Source organism: Columba livia, chromosome 18 (genome assembly GCF_036013475.1).
Source record: "Columba livia isolate bColLiv1 breed racing homer chromosome 18, bColLiv1.pat.W.v2, whole genome shotgun sequence".
In the NCBI taxonomy this organism is placed as follows: Eukaryota; Metazoa; Chordata; class Aves; order Columbiformes; family Columbidae; genus Columba; species Columba livia.
Window position 1 is genome coordinate 5,397,728 of NC_088619.1, and position 21,365 is coordinate 5,419,092.

General features: G+C 47.0%; 1 long non-coding RNA gene across 1 annotated transcript in view; it reads right to left on the reverse strand.

The window, feature by feature from the left end:
- Positions 1-2,219: 2,219 nt before the first annotated feature.
- The window catches only part of LOC135575760 (uncharacterized), a 65,036-nt gene continuing 45,890 nt past the window's right edge, over positions 2,220-21,365 (reverse strand). Inside the window, exon 3 of the long non-coding RNA XR_010467008.1 lies at positions 2,220-3,303. This is a non-coding gene — a long non-coding RNA (uncharacterized LOC135575760). The remainder of the gene's footprint in view (positions 3,304-21,365) is intronic.

The window sequence follows — 21,365 nt, forward strand, 5'->3', positions numbered from 1 at the left end:
TAAAGCAGAGAGTGGCGTGCTTTAGCACTTCACAGCTGTAGGCACTGGGGAGGAGGCACAGGCATCATCTTGCAGCACTTTAAGTTATGATAGCTAAATTACCCCATATGCTGCATGCAAAGTGCAAGCGGCTGAGATCACCTCTTTGCTAATCCCCCTCTTTTACCCACACGTCCTTCGCAGATGTAAGAGTTTGCTTCGGTTTCGCTGATCACTCACAGTGGGAAATTCTGAGAGACTGAGCTTGTGACTTGGAGATTTTTGCCAAGTAAAATATTGGCCTGCAACAGCGTCCTAACAATGCAAAGTAGTCGACACCATAAAATAAACAATTGCAGAGAGCATAGCAAAAGGGTATTTGGAACAGCCAAGGATCTCGCGGAGGTATTACTAAGCCAGTCTGGAGTTAGCAAAAGTAGTTTTCATGACAAAAACAAGTGTCAGTCTTTCCACCACCCCGGTCCCCACGCAGAAAGAGCATCTCTACCTAAAACAGACCACATTGCTGGCTTCTTTCTTCAAGTTTCGTAACTTCTACAGCATGCAGAAATAATAGAAAGCGTGAAAATACAAGCAGGGCAGAGTACCCACCAAAAACTTAGTGTACACATGGTCACACACCCACGCACTTGGATATACAACTACAGACAGAAATGGCGAAAGGAGCATGAGAGGCTGCCATGTTCTCTTAATGTATCCCAGGAAGAGCATTGTAATTCTAAGCAGAAACTTTCTTTGCAAGAATCAGCTGGGCTCAATTAGTGGCAGCAGTATAGCTACCTCCCTCTTGCACTGAGAACATCAGCAAATCGAGAGTAAAGAAGAAAAAAAGAAAATTAAACACTTCATCATTTGTCAACATAATCAGAAAAGCCCTTACCAGTTAGGATTTGCAACATCTCCTCTAATTTCTGCTCTTTGCTGCCACTATGAAGAGTGCTAAAATGTTCATGGGTACTAGTCAGGCAACACTGAGCACATCTGTGAATCCTCTTTACGGAGCAAAAGGACATGAACACCCTCAGAGCTCACCCCATATAACCAGGTGCTTGCCCTAATCTCAATTTTCATGCAATAAGTTATTTGCACTTCATTTTCAGAGGCAAATTGGATCTAAGGTCCATCTAGCAGCATCCTCCATCAGGTGCTTCAGAGCAGTGTGGAGATTTTGCGGCAGCTGGATGGTGGCAACATCTGTTCATCTTCTCAGTTTCAAGGTGAGCTCGTTAGTAGATGTGGACTCAAACCCTGCACTAAAACACGTCTTTTCTGGAAACCACCACTGAGGATTAGAACAGCCTGAGTGAGATTCACCTGCCCCCAATGGGGTGTCTGCAGGTGAGATGACCCAATTTAAACAGGTCACCCTGAGCTCTGTTGAAGTCTATGGCGAAAAGCAACAAATCCCAGAGGATGGACACCCACCTACCTTAGGATGAGACACCTCCAGGAGGGAGATTATTTATGCTTATTTATTCTGATTATAAAGAGATCTTACAGCAAATAGATTAGTCTCGGATATCTTGTAGACAGCTACGGTTTGGTGAGATGATTCCCACCACTGACAGCATATGAAAAGCTGGTCCCTCTGGATCCTGCGTTCTCACAGCCTCTACGTACCTTTAGCACAGAACCCCCCCAGGAAAGAGCACAGCAGCGGGCACAGCATCTGAACAGGGAGCTGGGGAGAGGAACCGGGGCAGCACGGTGCTGCCCGCCCGCGTTACCCTCCCAAATCCTCCCAACGCATCCCGAGGGGCTGCCCGGCACGCAGCTCCGCGTTCCCACGCCTTGTTTCAGCACATCCCCAACACCCCGCTCGGCAGAACGCGGCCTGGACGCGGCTTTAAAAGCCTTTTGTTGCCAAGCAAGGGAGATTTCTGTGACCTTTCTCACCATTTCCTATAGCAATATAACATTAATTTAAAATGTCGTGCCCTGCGGCTTCCCCGTAAAATAAAAAAAAACAAAACACAAATAAACAAACAAGTAGACCAGATGAGTTTTTCTATAAGCAGCAGAAATAACACAGGGTAGTTTCCTGGGGATTTCTGCATTATGGTTGGATTCTCTGGTGCACAATAAAGGATGTGCTGTGATTGAAACTCCTTCTGTGGTTGCAGCATTTATAGCATTCCCCTGTGTGGATTCTCTGCTGTCTACTAGGGACTGAGCTTAGATGTCAGTCTTCTCCTCACTGCAGCTATTATTAAAAACACTTTTCTCTTTTAAGCTTCTTATTTTCACACAATTTTAGAGATTTACAATCTCCAAGACTACTATCAAAATGTCATATTCTGTTGAAATCGGCCCAGGGGTTCAAAAACTTGCATGCGGGAGTGAATATGGATGGATAAACACACACATAGACACAGACCCATATGAGCACACCATCCTTTTCTCCTTAGGGAACTAGGATTGAAAACACTATTTAGAACTTGAAATTCTGCCATGACAATCTACATCATTTCCTATTTTTAGCTAAGTTTTGTAAAGAAACAAGTCTTCTGTGATCATGCTCTCCGAGAGTCTCCACGCCCCACAGAGGTTTGTGTGCAGTTTGCTGGGACCAGCCACGGGAGAGACACGGGTCAAAGTCTCCAAGACTGAGTTTGCACATGTTTTCTGATAAATCAGCACCTGGGTGAAAGGCAGAGAGACTCTGGACCACTGTGGTCACCTTGCCCAGCCGGCACACAGGGATGGCCTGACCAGCTTCTACAAAGACATTTCCAAAGGCAGACTTTATAGCTGGAATTTCAGAGGGCAGGACCCACAAGAGGGGCCACATTTCCAAAGGGCGCTGAACCCCAAACTTGTGTTTTGGTGTAATCCCACAGGGATTTGTTTCTTCGTTTGGGGCAGGGGTGCAACCTCGCTCATTGCACAAATGCTGCGACACAAATTCACGTCCTCTCTAGAGGTGGTAGGTGCACAACTCTGAACTCCGGCCTGCTCTCTCCACAGTAAAAGCAGTTTGTCATCTTGCTTTCCTCACCGAAACATGTTTTGTCACCCCTTTGGTATCTCTTTCATTTTCAAAAAGCAGTCCAGTTTGTTTCATAGATCAATAATGCTATTGGAAGGCATCTCCTTTACTGATAAAATGGTGGCAGACCTCCATAGGACCAAGGGCCAGCACAGACAACACTTGTTGGGTCACCTCCCCAGCCTCCCTGCTGGTCCTTTCAAAGCAGGTGTGAAGTTGGGCAACATGTCGAGATCTTCCCTTCTTGCTTGACATGGGAGATCGAAGGCAAAACCTCCTTCCCCTGCATTCCAAAGGCTGGGCTTTCCATCCACCTGAAAAATTAATTTCAAGAGCCTGTTTTAAAGTCACAGTGACAGCATGCAAGGTGCAGGTGCTGAGCAACACATTTGGTTTTGCTGCCTCCGAAGTAATTGCTGTTTGTGCATTTCAAGATGCTTGAAGTACACAAGAGTGTGACACATGAATCACAGCACATGAAAGAAGCAACTGAGGCTTAAGAGGGCCATGGCAAAAACAATTACAATCTCTCCCTTTCTGAGCTAAGCAGATGTTTAAAATTATGTCAGCGACCTCCAAACAATAAACATTTCTCAGGAAAAAGTAGATGTGGTTTGCAAAAAAAGGAAATGTGTTCTATGTAAAGCAGAGGTCCTCGCTAAGCGAGCCCCCTTTGAGCAGTGGGAATGTCAAACATGCTTGACCTCCAAATCAGCAAATAAGCACATTATAAACAACATTATTAATGGTTCTGCTTTCTCCCTGTTTGTTTAACATACAGCAAGCTGGTTAGAGTGTACATAGTTTCATGGCCAAACCATATTAAAGCAGCGTGGGGAATTTGCTGCTATTGTTTGTAGCTTCACTGCTGCAAGACTGCAAGCGTAGGTGGCAGGAGAGGAGAGACGCTGCTGATCCCAGCGCCGTCAGGATCACCGTCGTCATTTCATGTTGAGATACTGATACTGTGCCTTGAAGCCAGTGCAAGTAATCACCACCCAACTGTTAAGACAGATGAGAGGTCATCAGCTCCTCTATGAAAACATGCAACAGTCTCCAAGTGCAACCCAAGTGCCTCCACCCACATGCACAGTCTGCTCAAGGCTTGGCCAGCCCAAAAAAAGCTGCTTTTGCCTCAGGTAGGCAGACAAGAAATAAGTGAGATGCTTTATCAGGACCCGGTTCTCTTCCCCACACAGAGCCATACACTACAGCCAGTGTAACTGCACCACATTTCCATTAGAGACACCTCAGTGATCCTATAACCTTCCTGCAAACAAAGCTGAGCCCAGGCAGCCGGTCTACAGCCTAACCATATCGCAAAGCACTTTGGGGTTTGTCCATCACACACCACTCGGATTCAGATTATGCACCACACTCCAACCCCGCTGCCAGGTGTCGGTACCACCCCAGACAACTGTGTGGCACAGCAGCAAGGGACAAGGGAAATTTCAGCTCCGGGTATTGAGTCAGAGGTGTGCAGAGGCTCCGACTACATAGACTCACCCAGACACTGTTTTTTAAGATCCTCCTTCACATCAGCCAACGTTAAGCTGCAGGGAGGCCAGCGGACACGTGTCCTAAGGAGCTGCTCTGATGGCAGCAGAATCATTACAGGTTTCACGCCATCAAGGATATCCCTCACAAAAGTCACATTGGTTCTAGCCATGCCTGACCCACGCGCTGCGCTCCTGTAACTGCGTGGAGCTGGCTCTGCTGGAAGGGCTGACCTGATTTTCAAAGCTGATCCTCAAACTGCTAAACCTTCCCAAGTGACAATGCTGTAATGACTCAAGATCTCAGCATAAGAAGTGAGGAATGCAGGCTCACATTGAAAATGCATTAGATCAAGGGTAGACGCAAACCTGGAGAGAGAATGCAGAATGAATGGAAACAGAGCTCTCCAACAGCCTTCCTACCTGTGCTAATGAGTAATGATTTCATAAGCACAGAGATAAAGAGCAGAGACCCACCCGAGCAAGTCAGCCTAACTGCAGTAAAGGGAAGGAAAGGGAAGGATGGTCCCCGGGGATGAAGCATTCCTGCACTAAAAGTCTGCACTTGGTGATGGACTTTCCTGGGGCGGGTGGCAGAGACTAAGCCAGAACTGTTGGATCCGGGGTGGCCCTGGGAGCCCGACCTGTCCCACAGGGCAGACAGGCAGCAATCTCTCCACTTCTCAGCTCTTTCCAAAGAGGAGGAAAATAAATCCCTTTCCTATTTCTCATGCACGTTGGGAAGACGCACGCCAGCATCAACGAGGCTTTCGGGGACTGTGGTAAGGAGACCACACTGATAGCCAGGCTCTGACAGCAACACTCGAGTCCACAAACCTTTCGTTTTATGAAGGTGACTGATTATTTTTACCACTTAAGGACTCATCCACATCAAATGAGATTCCCTCAGATCGGTCTGATTTTCTGCACTGATAAATCACTTCCCTCCACCCCCCAGAACATCAGTTACTCTGTCATTTTATGAGCACAGAAAAAACCTGTGGCAGACTAAACACCTCCCTTGTCTTGGAGACTGTGCGGAGCAGCAATTTGCCATTAAGAACAAAACAAGCTGATAGTCCAGCAGCATCCAAGGAAATGAAAAGCAGATGAAGATACAGCCCCTATAAGCTCAAAAAACATGCAGAGAGGCATGGGTGAGGTGGCGGGACATCATCACTGTGAGAGGGGACGACTCTCAGGGAGCCCCAGAGGCAAAGCCCTTGGCTGTGGTTTATATTGAATGTATACTAGGCTAAAATACAGCATCTCAGTCCCTTCCCATTAGCAATAGCATGCGCTCACAGAAAACTCCTCCGGCTTTGGCTGCGTTACGGAGGAAATCGCAGGGACTGAGGAATGTGCACCAGGGAGAGCAAATAAACAGAGGTGTGCAAATCTGCTAAAAATAACGCAGGAATTGCGGCTCTTGGAGGGGAACACAGATACTCGGTTGTTCACCACCACCTTCCACAATTGAGGCCTTGTCTGAACAGGTGGGTGGCTTTCCTGGCAAATCCTATCTTAGAAAAAACACCACACAGAAAAATCCCTCCTCAATCATTCCTGTGGCCCCTCTGTTTTCATCTAGATTCTTGCCAGGGGTTGTCAAAACAAGAAAGAAAAATAAAGTTCCGACATGATTTTTGCTGTTTTCCCGCTGCTTTCCAGGGCATTGATGTGGTGTTCCAGGCAGCCCAAAAATGCCAGCAGGCTGGTGACAAAGGGGCAAGGCTGGCAGGGGACACAGCACCAGCAGTGCCAGGAACATGGAGCAATCTGTTCCGAGACTCCCGTGCAAGATGCTCTTCAAGGAAAAGACCTCAAGGAATCCAGCAAGAACTGGAAATAGGATTGAATTATAGATCCCTGTGTGACTGAGGTCTCAAAATTGAGTAACGCGGGCAGGAGGAGGGGAGCAGGGATGGCGTGTGATGGGAAGCTCAGAGGCACTGGAAAGACTGGGTTGTGTAAGACCAGTAAAATGCATCTCCTGCCAAACACAGGGGTTGCAAACCAAACCCCCCGATAAAAAATCCTAGCGCTCTGCTGGTTTTTCCAATTCCGGTCTCTGAGCTAAGTACGGGTAAACCTCCTGAAGTCAGGAGCAATCTGTGCGTGTTAAGAAATCGCCTTGCATCCAAATGTCCTGGTGACGTCTTCTGTTTCTCTGACTTCTCCCTTAATTTTAATGTTCCAAACCCAGATAACCCCAAGTCTCTCAAAGCAGAATCTCAAAGCAAATCTTTCTCCTGCCTTTTTTTTTCTTGGCCATGCTTCTCTGAAGTCTCCTTTCATCTCACTCATGTCTGAAATTTGCTGAAAGGCTCCTTAAAGGGTGATTCTCCAGCACTGAGCATATTCCTCAACACCAGAGAGCACGCACAGCAAGAGGAGCACAATTTTTTCCATCTTCCACTTTGCACAAACCCAAGCTTAGACCTAGACTAGCCGATTTCCACTTGGTGCAGAGGAGGGACTAGTGATGAGCGCAATGGCCACTGCTGTTACATTTGCTCTGCTCCTGCCCTTTGCTGAAGCCAGAGAGAGGTCCATCTCCTGCACTTTTACACCCTCATTTCTGGGTGGATAGCAGGATCTCAGCTCCAATAAGTGTGGTGGAGCTCACTGGAAAGGATGGCACAGCCAGCCCAGGAAGTGGGGTACAGCACAGAGCACAGCACCAGAGGGACGTGTGACACTAGAGCTGTCAGTCACCCTACAAACACAGCACTGGTGCCTCCCCATCACTGTTGGCTGTCAAACATCATTCTGTGTAGCATTTGATGCTCTTTCACCTTTGGCCCACAGGAACTGGTTACTGCAGGCTGTGCTGTCAGGAGAGACCAGGTAACCTGCCCTGGCTCGCTCACAGCTGAGCAGGCTGGACAAGCATCAAGAGATTCCTCCACTTGGTCCTGAAGACAAAAAACTGCACTTAAGGGCAGTAATAGCAAGAGCAGACCACGCATACACAATGTGATGCTTCATGGAGACCATATCGTGCTTCGTGACACCCCACCCAACGCAGACACCCAGCTCAAGGCAGATCGGGGCCCACCCTCGGTGCAGATGTGCCTGGTAAACTCAGCGGAGCTCCCCCGAGCCCCCTCTTCTTGGCTGCTGATAGAGGCAAACACAGCAGTATCAGTCCAGCTGCTTTCTGACTCATTTTATGTAACCTCAGCTCGACTGTCCGATAAAGTGCCCTCGAGATAATCTGCACTGGTGGTTCCTCTGGGTCACAGGGAGCCCTGCAGACCCCGAGCAAAGGGTCTGGCTGCTCCTCTGCTGCTTTGGGAGAACGAGTCTGGCCTGAGCCACGCTGATAGGAACTGTAAAAGTAATCTTCAGACCGCGTAGATGTAGGAAAGACTTTGAAGAGAATAAATAACCAACTTCACTTGCAGAGGCACATATTTGACGATATTACCTCATCCCAGCTACAAAATATCCAGCCCACAGCTGGTCCTCCTGATTTCTTCCCCTTGCAAAACTGCATCCAGCTCTCCCTGAAGCTGATTTAATAGCCTGTTTAACTGGTGATGTCCTTGGCCATTTGCTCTCTATTTTAGGTGAAGAAAGTGAGTCTGAAATTTTTTTAACGTACCACTCAACTAAGTTTTTCCTTGCTGGAGACACCTGGTTATAGCGGTAAAGCCTCTTTACAGGAGTCAGAGCAGTATTTTTCTGCCTAGACTAGTTTTCAGTCTGGTTAAGCTCCACTGACTCCAGGAGTTACGTGTATTTGCAATGCCAAGTGCAAGTCAGCTCAGAAAATGGCCTTATGCTAGTTATACAGTTTCCAGGCACTTGGCCTCTGCATTTCATGAAGTTATGGGTAGGAACGGTATTCAGAGAAGGCTTCTGAATTAAAAAACAAGGCAGCAGAGAGGATGGAATAACATGTCTTTCAACTCAGCAGTTAATGTCTGGGTTTTTAAGTTTTCCACCAAAGCAGGAAATAACATTGGGAAGGTTCAAGGTAATGAGGATACAAGAGTCAGTCTTCCCCGTCTTTTGTCAGAAACTGGTCCAAATTCACTGCTATTATGCACACCAAGGAATGCTCCATGACCAAAACCCCTCTCCTGTTGCGTGCTCTGAAAGTGCTGCAAGAAACAACCCTCCTGAAGTGATTGTGAGCGCTGGTGGGAAATGGTCGCTTGGCTGAGCAGTGATTGCTGTTCCACGGCGTCGCCAACCGAGAACAGACAACCTGCTGCTCTCTTCGAGGGGTTTGTCCTGCACAGCTACGGCTCTGCCTGTGAGAAATCCTGAAAGTCTTGGGTTCTGGCAAAGAAAAACTGCGGTTTGTCGCTTGGGTTGCTCTTCCTTAACTGCACTGCAAAAGATTAGAGGCAGCATTAACGTAGGATTCAAATCTGTTGCCAGGTACACGGTTAGAGCCCTCAGTACTTCTTATATCCTCTAATAAATCCATCCATGGCCCCAACAATGCTGTGAGTGATATGTCAAACCAGAGAGGTAATTCTGTGTGTACACCGGGCAGCTCAGCCCTGTGCCAGAGACACTTGCAAAAAGAAATAAAAACCCCATCACCCACTACCTCAGCTTAAAAAAAAAGGGGGGGAAGCCTTTTCATCTTAAGCAACAGAGTTGAATTTCTTTTTATTTGCCTTCTGTTATTTAGTCTGCAAGGTGAGAAAGAATCATGTGTTCCAGGTTTTCTCTACAACTCTAAAAGGTAACACAATTTTCTTATACAACTTTGAAAACCAGAACTCTGATTCCTCCTGAATCTGAGAGGGGAAGAGGGGGTGTTAAGGAAATCATTAAGTTGCCAGGACTCCGATAAGGACATGGAAGCAGACACAGCCATCCTGGCATCGCAGATGGGAGAAGCAAAGCAGACCAGTGACTAATACCACATCCAGCAAACACAATCCAAAGTAATTCAGGTCAAAAGTGCTACGTTTTCCTCTCTCATTTAAAAAGCAAGACAGGAAATGTATAAAAGCTGATAGGATCATTAGGGATTTTATAAATGCTGCTTCCTGTGGTACAGAAGAAGGAAAGAAGAAAGGCACGGGGCCAAATTATGTGCTAGAGCAGAAGCATGCGGCTGCAATGCAAAGCAATGCTCTGTAAAGCCGGCGGGGCTGCACTAAGAAGAATAAGGTGATCCAGGATCTGTTCTGCAGCAAAAATGGGGGCAAGGCTTGTAACGCAGCCCAGGGGCCAGCGGCGAGGTGATGCACACCGCGGGGAAGGCTCCGCGGCACCTGCACATCTGATGAGTCAGCAGCCCTGGCCCCAACCTGAAACCCAGTGAGGCCCCGGGACAGGAGAGGAGGTTGGTTTTGTTTTATTTTCTCCAAGGCTTTCGCTATGAAAACATCACCTCCTACCAACATCAGACTGTTTTACCGAGCCGACAAAGTTAAATAATGAATTTGGTGCTTTCTTTCGGTGTCCGCTGCCCTGCTCCGCATCACGCGCTGGGAGTCTGGGGGGAGAAGGGCTAACGGGGAGGTGGGCTTGTGTTTGTCTTGGAAAGCCGCACACAAACCCGTCTTGAAGCATCATTTGACACAGCCCGCTCTTCCTATTGCTTCCACGCTCAGCAGCAGGCAGGGAGCCCAGCGCGATGGTCCCTGCTCCGAAAGCCTCGTGCTGTTGGTACCCGTGTTCCAGCACGCTCAGAAAAACAAAGTGGAAAGGAAGGGATGGCATATGGATTTGTTTAAGAGGAAAGAAAAGAGCAAGGAAATGACACTCGCCACAGGACAGCATAACTTTAGCAGCATGCTATGAGGCTGGAGGGGTTGGGCATGGGTAGAGACCACCAGGCAGCCCACACCTCCCAGGTCAAGGCAGGCATGGGAGCTCCTCACTGACCAGCAGGTACATCCCAACCAGCTCAACGCTGTCAAGACAAGTCACTTCTGTGCACACCAGCTGCAAAACTTCAGCTTCAGAGGGACTTCAGTGCTGGGTATCGAGCATCAACACACAAGCAGTATCTCTGAGAGGTTTAGAAGTTTTGGACCAGAGCATCTCGGTCCTACTTCAGTCCCTTTGTAGGTGCAGCCAAGAGCAATTAAAGGAGAGCGGGTGAGGCATCAATCAGGCTGAGTCACAGCCGATGGCCGGGGCGAGCTGGAGGGACGCACAGCACCTCGCCAGGGTCCTCTGCACCCAGGTGTGCTGGGCTGCCCTTCAGGACAGATGGAGATGTGATTATGGCAGAGGAGCTGCTGGCTGCGACTCTGACACAGCTTTGAAACACATACAGATAAATCCACCATGCACAGCGGAGCCGAAGCTCTCGGTGGAGTGTTTAGATTGTTTGGCAGCCAAAGCAAATACATTTGCTCTGCAGGTTATAGAAGGCTGTTAAACCAGCCGTGCAACCAACTCCTCCAAGCCAAAAACAATCTTCTTTCTCTATACCAGAGCCTAATACCTGCAGTGACCCTGTTAAAGTTCACTGAATCTCCTGCTGCCCTCAAAAGATGCACATTTTAAATAAAAGCGTGAATACTTTGAGATGCAGCATTCACCGGATTCGGCCCAAAGTCTTTAATTTTTATCTTTTAAAATAACTGGACCTTTTCTACTTGTGATTGAGCTCAGTCTTGCCCAAAACAGAAGGAAGAACAGCAAAGATTCTCCCCTAAATCTCTGCAACTGAAAAGCAGCCTGATAGACCACCGCAGCAGAAGACAAGGGCTGGAATAAAGAGCAGAAGCAGTCTCTGGATTTCATTGAGGGTGTTGTCCTGCAAACACCCACTGCTCAGCACTGCGCTGGTCCCCACAAGGAGTTTCAGTGGGACCCTCCCCCCTGAAGGCTGGTGAGACAGGGTCTGCACTGGCTCGCCTGAAAGGTGGTGGCAAAAAGCTGCTGCGGGTTTATTGCAAGGATTCAGGGAATTAAAAAAATGCAGCTGTCCTTTGCTCCTCTTCTTGCACAGGTCAACTGCAGGTGACAGGGACCACGGGTCTGATGCTGCCCATAAATCAGATGCCAGTGATGCTCAGCAAAGGTGGCACATGGCAGAGTGTCCTTGAGATGGTAGCCTGGCAAAGCCACTTCCAAGGCACCGGCTGGCTTGATAACAAGGGAGACTTGGAGGAATATTAATTACAGAGTACCTATCTCTTGAGGTTTTTTTAATCTCCAGTGTACTTTGTGACTAATGAGTCATGTTTAACTGGTAGCACCAACCTCTGCCCTAACTCCATCAGCACTAAACTACTGCTTTTGTTGCACTAAGCCCACACCAGCCCAGCGTGCCTTGGCCAAGGGGCTCTGCAGACACATTCAGCTACCCGCAAAAATGTCCCTGAGTCTTCTCTAAAGCAATTTGCACAAAACAGATGATGCACCTCCCAACCCCACATCCACCACTCCAGAGCGCCTGTTGTAGGAGTGTTGTTTATGTGGACAAACAGCTCTTATGCCACACGCTGTTGCAATACCCACCTATCTCACCAGGATCTTCACTTCTGTCAGCAAACAAGTCCTGAACACCACTTACCATCTACACAGCGTCCTGCTTGCTGCCACAACATCATCTTACACAGCTGCTTACGCAACAACCGGACAATCTGGATTGCTCACTGGCACATGGTTGTCTCCATATTCATTGCTTATTGGAAATCAAAGAAAGATTTTTATGTTTGTCAAGACAACAGCACCTAATGTTACACCAGGCAGGCTTATGTCTGTTGGGGTTAGAAGGCCTTCAAGCCACGGAACAACCTTTAAGGGATTAAGAGAATTTTTTTTCCCTAAGTATAGGTTACTCAGCACTTGCTACCAAGAGATTTCTTCCCTTCCTCTGATATGTCCAGACAGTAAATGTAGGAGCATGGAGACCACTGGCCATAGGACTATGCACTGTCTTACTGAGGGGCTTGGAGGAGTCAATCATTTAAACAACAACAGCAAGAAGAAGACACCACCACGCTTTCATTTATTTTCTCCTTCCCTACCAGCACAAACACACTGCAACTGCTCCACAACAGCACAGGATACACCCAAATTATTTCTGTCGTTATTTCCTGAGATTATAGCCATGCCTCAAGGCCTCATCTTTGACATCTGAAACTTTGTGGGAAACATTTTCTGAAGGCAAATAATGACTTCCAGTATTGGCCATCTGTCCCTGTGGCTTGCCCGGGGTCACACAGCTGGGCAGTGGCAGAGCTGGGATGGGACACAGCACCTCTGCACGGGGCAGCCCTGGGGTGACCTGCCAGCACCTGTGTCCCAATTCCTATTGCATGGGCACCAAGGACCATGTCACCAAGGTTAAATCAATGATGAATTAGCTAAACCCCGTGTGGGATCTTGGCTCGAATCCATGCAGGAAAAAATGGAAATAAAGTCAATTTTGCTGGGAGTAAACCATTTGCTCTGGTTTACTCTGAGAAAGCACGTGAATGGAAAAAAAAATCTCAACAAGAAACTCTACAGTCAATCAGAGAAAAGAAAGCACAGGAATATTTACATAGTAAAGACAGAGCTACCTACAGTTATTGAATTTATTTTCACACAGGAAGAGTAGTATAGATGAACAGATATAGCAGACTGAATTCCTTCAGCGGGTACGAGAATCAAGAACTAGCAACGCACACCAAAAACAGTTCTAACAGGTTAACGAACCCTCAGCTTAACAAGGTAGAAGGTCAGGAGAATGTGCATGTGATTCCCCTACACAAGGCTAGATGCTGAAACAGGAGATGTCTTCACGAGCTCAAGGGAACCCCAAAGGGCTGAACAAACTCACGTCTCTGGCTTAACAAGGCCTGGGACACGGCACAGCAACTTAGAGAAGAGCAACTTTGACATGGGCTGCAGGGCAAGGAGGGAGATTTCACACCAATTAGGAAACACTGTGAGGAGCGTCCTAGGCAGGGGGAATAGAGTTTCAAAAAGCCACACGATGCCAAGTCCCTGATTGTATCTAATTGGAATATTTTAGGCAAATGGAAGCAGAAACGCTAGCGGGAATTTTGACATGTATAGCAAACAGGGAGAATATTGTATATTCGTCTGAAGGGGTAGCAGAGGAAAGACAGCCAAAAGCAGTTTTCCAAACAGAGAGCCAGACAAAATAATATATTAGACCCAGTTTTTGGCAGCAGGAGCCAGACTTTAAGGGTCTCAGTGCAGGCCCAGAGAATCTTTCACCTTTCCAAAGCCTCCAGTCCAATTTCCATTTAATGCCACCTAAAACTGGTGATCCAGCTGAATCCCCAGTTACAATGTGAAGACACCAAATGATTTACCAGGGAAAGACGCCGCCTTTGTTGTCAGAAGTCGAAAGCAGGGAAGACACAGGCCATGCTCAGGTTTAGGCTCACATTGACATTTTCTCAATTCCTCCTTGTTTGGGTGGGATCAAAAACCAGAAAAGTTTGGTCAACAGCTAACAATTACACCTGGTTTCTACTTAAAACCAAATGGCCTGCACCAAACTGATTCCAGACTTGCTCTGAGGACTTGCAGGCTTTAAGGCATCAGCCAGGGAATCTGTATGAAATTCAAGCTTGAGCCCGAGTCTGGCAATGGAAACAGGGCTCACGGCTTTCAGCGAAGCATTGCCAGCCTCCTTCAGCCTCACTCCATCCCCATCCCAGTGCCTGTTTGCAAGGAAATGCCGCAGCAAGTGGGGTCCAGCATGGACATGGACAGACTGCCACGCATGGCTCACAAGCTACCATAGACCCACGTACCGCAGATTTCTTCTTGCTGACTTCTCCTTGGCGTGTCCCCCACAAAAACAAGAGGGGAAGCAACTTGAGAGCCAGGACGACAGCAGAGAAGGGGTAGATCCCAGCAACTGCCGCACTGTCTGCCGGAGGATCTCTGCAAACACGCAATGTTCACGAGCACAAAGGACACAGATGAAGGAAAGAATTTGGGAACGAAGAGCAGACGTTTTTCTGAAGTGTCTTGGTGATCCAGGGAATGGAAATAAACAGCATGTTACACTACTCAAAAGCTATGCTGAGTTCCTCCAAGGGCTATCCTAGATCAGGCTCTGTTTTATGATGTATTGCTTTTTAGGACTCACAACTGCATTCCTGAAATAAGACCCTCGAACCCTCTGAAGATATACCAGCTCTGTGACTATTCTAAGATCAAGAGCAAGTTATTAATAAATAGCAGAAGCGTGTGAATTGAAAGGGCAGGATGAGCTGTCTGCAAATAAACAAAATTATAATGTTCTATTTTGAGGCACAAGTGTGAGCAGATTGCAGCGCTGGAGAAGACCCTGTCAGACCCTTGGATACAACCCAGTTCAACACAAGAACTCAAAGCAAAGATGCCTAATAGTTTATATTTGGGGCACACAGAATGAGGAGCTGGATTGAAAGTTTGCTCCTCCATGTTCGAAAATCATCAGGACGATGTCCCCACCTTCCCTACAGGAATACGAAGAACCACAGAGTGAGCTGCTGTGATTTCCTACTGACTCCATTGGCATAAGGTTAGAACTTTGGTGAGAGTATCTTGGAGTGGCACTGAAGGAATCTTTAACTTTGGGGGCAAAGAAAGCCAAAGGAATTTGGTTTCACAAATTATTTGTCCCAGTGGGGTAAACTTTTCCCAATATTTGCCTGCCCCGTAGCTGAAATTATGATTATTTTCTCTTGTGCAAAGTCATAAAGCAAAACGTGACAGGCAACACGTTGCACCCTGAACTTCTGCAAGAAAACACATTCGATACTTGCCCAAACATCAGACTTAGACAGTTTCTGCATTTCTCATTAGATTTGTTCAACCCTCACACAAGTACAGGCTCCTGATACTCTATTCTTTTATTAAGAAAACTCTGGGCTTTGTGTACAAACAGCTAATTCCTGCAGGAATTCCCTCTGGTTTGTTAAGTTCGTTGTGGGTTTTGGGACCCCATAAAGGGAGAGCAGACTCCCTTCTGCCAGAGAGTTAATAACCAGCACGGAAAGCAGAGTTGCTGCTGACAGATATTGTTTCTATAACCTACAGACAGAGAGGGCAGAGGGGATGGGGGAGATCAATGGACCTGGAGTGTGTGTCTAAGTCAGCGTGGCTCTGATCAGGTTTCCTCCAGGGGCTGGACCTCCCTTCCAGCCTGAAAGAGACAGATACCCAGCCAGAACAGAGCGGGAAAGAAGAAAGCATATTCTTCTGCCATTTACACTGGTGTGAAAGCAAGCGATCAGTTTACAGTGCTGTGACTGCAAGTACAGATTATCTTATCATTTTACATGTTTTTCAACCAGATTAATGAAGCTTTCAGGCTCACAGCATTTTGGTCAACACTCCACATTAACGTCCCGTGTTTAAGTGCTTGTAAAAGTGTTTGTAAAATGATGAGTAGGATTGTTATTTTTACAGCCAAGATTCCTAAGAAAATGAATCACACGCAGCAGTGGCGCCTATTTCTTTGTCCTTTCCTCTCCACGCCTCCTCCCCTGAGGCTGTTGAACCTCACAGTCCATTGCAACCACATTTGATAAAGGAACAGACTTCAGAAGGACATTCGAACCCTACCAGTTCTGTAGTTTCCAGAGACTCTCCAACACCCAAAATTGCACCAAGGTCTCCTCAAACCCCACCAGACCTCAGAGAGCTCCATCAGGTGTTCGCGTTGCGCCAGCTCTGAATTGCTTCCTAACACATTTATGCACCTACTAAAGAAAACCTATCCCCAAAAGTGAGATTTTAGGACTTTTGCTCCCATCTTTTCCTGAATCTGACTGTAAGGAACATTCAACGAAGAACTGTTGTTTTTACATAACTGAGAACCTGGCGCCTGACCCCAGCAGGGGGGAAGGACTGAGAGACATCGGGCTATGAATTCTTAATGTAATACACAGTCTCTTCCCGGACTATGTACTGACACCTGTATACATACCAATACCTGTATTTACAAGCTAATTTAGCGGGGAAGGACTGAGAGACATCGGACTATGAATTCTTAATGTAATACACAATCTCTTCCCGGAATATGTACTGACACCTGTATACGTACCAATACCTGTATTGATAAGTTAATTTAGGGGGAAGTGCAGCCAAAGTACCAGGAATCCATATCTTAAATAGAATAAGGGGGAGGGTATTGTGTGCATCGGGATAGTCTGTAAACCCTGAAGTACCCAACCAATGGGGAACGGGAGGGAAACTGCGGCCGGGATTTTGGGGAGATATTAAGCAGGGGCTTTTTGCCCTATGAGGGGTGCCTACCTTTAGGTAGAACACCCAGTCTTGCAAAATCATTATTAAAATACGCTTTGCCGAGAGATCCTGTCTGGGCCTATTATATTTGCAAAATAATTGTTTCCTACATGACCATGAACTTTTTGTCCCCAGCACGTTTTGCACATCAGCGAGCGCTCCTTGTCTCATGGGTGGGCTGGTCCGCACGCTCTGCATCCACGAGGATGCTCTTACCCCCCAGGAGCCGCAGGGCTTGAAAGAGAGAGCGTCAGGATCTGTGTGCTCCAAAGGGCTCTTCCTCACCAGCAAAATGCTGGTATTCATGAAAGGCTTAAACACTGGACATACAGATGCCAGCCACAAACCCTCAGACCTGACACTTAACATCCCAAAGCCATTTATCACTCAGCACCCTTATCCTGGTTGAAAATCCCCAAGTCACAAGGCAAACAACTTAGTGGTTCATTTCTCTGTGCTTTTGTACGCTGCTGACTGCCTTTCTCCTTCCGTCTATTCAACTGCTTCAATCAGCTTCCCCAGTGATCCCAATCTCTGCCGCTCTCCTCAGCGCCCCATTGTGTACCCACAATATCTTTGGGTCTGCCCCATCCAAGCATGTCCATACCAGTTTCCCCATCAATTCCTCCACGATTTAGCAGTGCCATCTGATTCACAGCTTTCACGTGTTCCCCAACTGCGCAGACCCCAGTGAGCTGCTCTGGCTGCCTTCGCATTTTAAAAAGCTTTACCCTCAACTGGTCAGCTGAAAAGCGCTTATTTCTACAGAAAAGGAGATGACATCAGCTGATGCTGGATAACCATGACAACCTCCACCGATCAGCGGGGCCACATGGTATTTGAGTAACTAAGCAAAGTTTAACTCTCAACAACTTTCTGTGCAGGACCTCCAGTTTTAATTGGCAGAGTGAATTAACATATGGCTTTGCATGTATTTTACCTGTGCTCCCACCAGTATTTTTATGAATGAAAGACTCCCAAGACTGGAGAAGGCAGTGGTACTGGCAAGAGGAAATCTTTCCAAAATGGCATTTTGCATTCCTACCTGACACAGAACTGGCATGCAGATAAAGAGAATATTAGCCCCAAAACGCTTCTTCAATTTATTTTCTAGCAGACTTGCACCAGCATCAAGCAATCAACAGTTTTGCCTAAGAAACGCACACTTAGGGATTTAACACGTGATAGGACTTTATGAATCAGGCTCCTTGCCTTTAATCCTCTGCTAAGAAAGCAGAGAACTGAAAGTTATTTCCAAACTTGGATTTAGATCCAAACCCACAACAAATCCATCTTCTAAATGCCATCTTCCTGCGGGTAGGGCTGCCATACCCGATTGGCATTTTCTTGCTCAAAATGGGGTGGAAACATTTTTAAACAGGCTGGTGTGCAGAATCGAAAGGTAACATGCTGGATCCAGAGAGGTTAATTCTCCGTTGCCGCAGTTTTGAAGCATGGCTGCATTCTGGAAAGCCCCACACTTGTTTTCTACACCGTTGCTTTCCAGCAAATAAACTCTTTATTAAAATAAATAAGTGTAGGAGGATTAGCCTTCTGGATCCAGACTCTCTTACTCCCCAACTCTTCATAATGGTGTATTTATAAAACACATGTGTCCCATTTTGGGGCAATTTAAAGTTTGCCTAGTACATAAATGCTTCATTAAAACAGCTGCTCACAATCTGTTAGTATAAATATTTTCCACCCCTTTCTGATCATCATGAAAAGAGGCCAAGGCCAGAGCCACGGATCCAAACAGCCTGCGCGTTGGAGGTGTTCACAATTTACATTCACACGCATAACTTCAGGGCCTGATCCTGCTACCCATGGCTCAACTCCAGGCTCTGGGAACAGCTATTTTGCACCACTTGTGTCCTTACAGATGGAGAAAACTCCAAGAGATGAGGGCAGAAGGGAATCCAGCTGAGCTTTGCAGGAGTCCTCCTGAGCATTTCTGTGCAGCAGGACTTCAGTGGGTGCAGTTGCAGGGTTATTTTAGTCCAGCATTGATGTGTCCTCTGCCCAAAAGCAGCGGGTCCTTCCCCACTGCCTGCTCCCGCTGCAGCCCTTGCCCCAGCCCTACAGCAGATGGGATCAGGAAACTGATTCAATTGGAAAAAAATAATAATAATTCCCCCCATTTTCTACCCCTGCTTCAAGTATTTCCTACAAGTTATAAAACTACCCACAAATATGAAGGATGCAGCCCAGATTATGCAGCTCCAACCCTAATAAACACTCTCAGTCTGAAACCAACGGGTCGAATCCGACTCGCACACACAATGAACATCTCGTCACCTCTAAACTACATCCTAATTTGAGACGAGCAGGCCCCAAGGGGTCTAGCCCAGAGCAGGGAAGTCTCCTCCTCCTAACACGTCCCTGCCAGCACTGAACAAAGACTTGTTCACTGGCCCAAAAGATCTGTTTGACTTGGAAAAATTAATCATGCCCCGAAAGCCAGTCTCCTTGAGATCAGGAGGCTCAATTCCACCTTTCATTAAACCCCTGCCCTTCTGGAATAACTGCAAGCAAGTCAGCAGGGTCACATCTGATTCATACCGCGACTGGGGATGAAACCTGAACCGCGGGCTCAGATCATTAATCCTGTTATCTGGCTGCCTCCCTGCATCAATCCGGAGAGGAGGAAGCCTCTTTATCGCAGTTCTATGCCTCACGATGAAATAATTCAACTGGATTAAATCAGCTCTTTGGGTGCATCAATCACGCTATTGTCCCCAGAGCTGGAAGTTTCCTCCTCAGCCTTCAGCCACCTCTGCCCTGACCCATATTCCAAGGACTTCCCTGCACATTTTGCTCATGCCTGTATTTTGCATTTACTTACACAAGCAGCTGTGTCCTGTGAGCAAGAGCAATAAAAAAAACTAATAAAGTCGATAGCTCTTAAAGTCATGGAGGGTCTAAGACAGGCAGCCGGTGATGCCTAGGGAGATTTTCAATAGAAGCTCCTTATAACTTGCTAAAAATTTGTCCAAGTAGGGTGCCTTGGAGCTCTTGAAACTACCACTGAGCACCTGCCTGAATTGAAGTCTCACCCAGGGACCCACATCTTCAAAAAGTGTTGACTCCCAGTAACTCTGTAAGACTCAGGCAGTATCAGCTGCTGGATATCTCTGAGGCAGCTTTGGAACAAGGCACCAGGCAGATACACTGTCCCTATGTACATGTCTACATGTAAGAGCTGGGAAACCCAAGAAGTACAAGATACAGACAAGGCAACAACTCTAGTCCTTCGCTAAAATCTCTGAAAATATTGGGTTCTCCAAAAAAGCAGGTTTTTATAGAGCCATAGAATCATGGAGTGTCCTGAGTTGGAAGAGACCCACAAGGATCATGGAGTCCAACTCCTGTCCCTGCACAGGACAACCCCAAGATTCACACTGTGTGTCTGAGGGTCTTGTCCAGATGCTTCTTGACTCAGACCAGCCCAGAAACAACCAGCCAAAGCACAGAAGCAACTGTGGATGGGGCACCTACACACCACCACAGAGCTCTTCTCCACTTGGCAAAACACAGAGATTTCTTTAAACTGTTTCTTGCCGCAGAGACGACAGCAAAACCCATCCTACTTTTTGACTCTCGATGTGCTAGCAGAGACGGCAAAAAAGACGACAGATGAACAATTTTTCCTCCAACTTGTAACTTGTGGGGCTGCCTCAAGGCTTATAGGAGGAGTTTTGGGGCATCAATGGCGCTGCTTGCTCAGCAGAGCAGTAAGGGATGGCGAAAAAGCACAGGAGCAGCATTTCCAATGGGATCTTTGCACCCGAAAATACTTGCCTTCTCTGAGCAGGAAATATCTCCTCCTTCACAAAATGAGTTCCAAGATACCAAGGGGCCTGCTCTGCTCCTCACTAACCCCCATCTGAACTCACGTCAGGGAATTAATTGCTTCTGTTTAACACAGACGTGGCGCAAAGGGACTCTGGGGGAGGGAAGCAGAAGTGATCAGAAAGGATCAGTCGTTGGGCTACGTGGAATTTGGAATCCGCACATGTGAACTTTACAGCAACAAAATAAGCTTTCCATAGCATTATTTACTCTCCTGATGCAGAGATAAACCAACACTTCCTTACATTACCCTCTTCCAAGTGAGCGCAGTGAGAAACAAGACAAAAAAGCATTCCCATTTAAATTCAGGCTCTCTTTCCCCCCTTCTCCCTCTCACACACACACATTTGCTTTGAGCCTCAGGTTAACAAAAACCACAAAGCCCCACTTAGCCAAAACCACAACATTTTGCTTGATTTGGGGTCAAAACTGACAAGTTCTGCCTGTTTTCCTCCTGCAACCATCAATCTTCTCAGGTTCAGTCTCGGAGCACCTCAGTTACACTGAAAAGTTCACAGACCTGGCACAAGTTTGGGATTTATTATTAAACCTGCCAGATTTCAGGTTTGATTTATGACTTTCATACAGTCGTGTTATCGAGTAGAGACAGGCCCTGCAGTGCATGCTGTGAGGCGTTCATAAAACCATAAACTTTGAAGCCAAAAGGGACCACTTAGGTCTGGTCTGAACCCCCGGACATATGCAGAGCAGCCTCCCGCCAGGAACAGGGCTGTCGCTTTTTACAATACTTTTATATTTGCTGTTTCTGCACCTCTCCGTGGTTTACAGAAGCCGCTTGCAGCAGAAAGAACCCCATGGAGCAGAGCAAG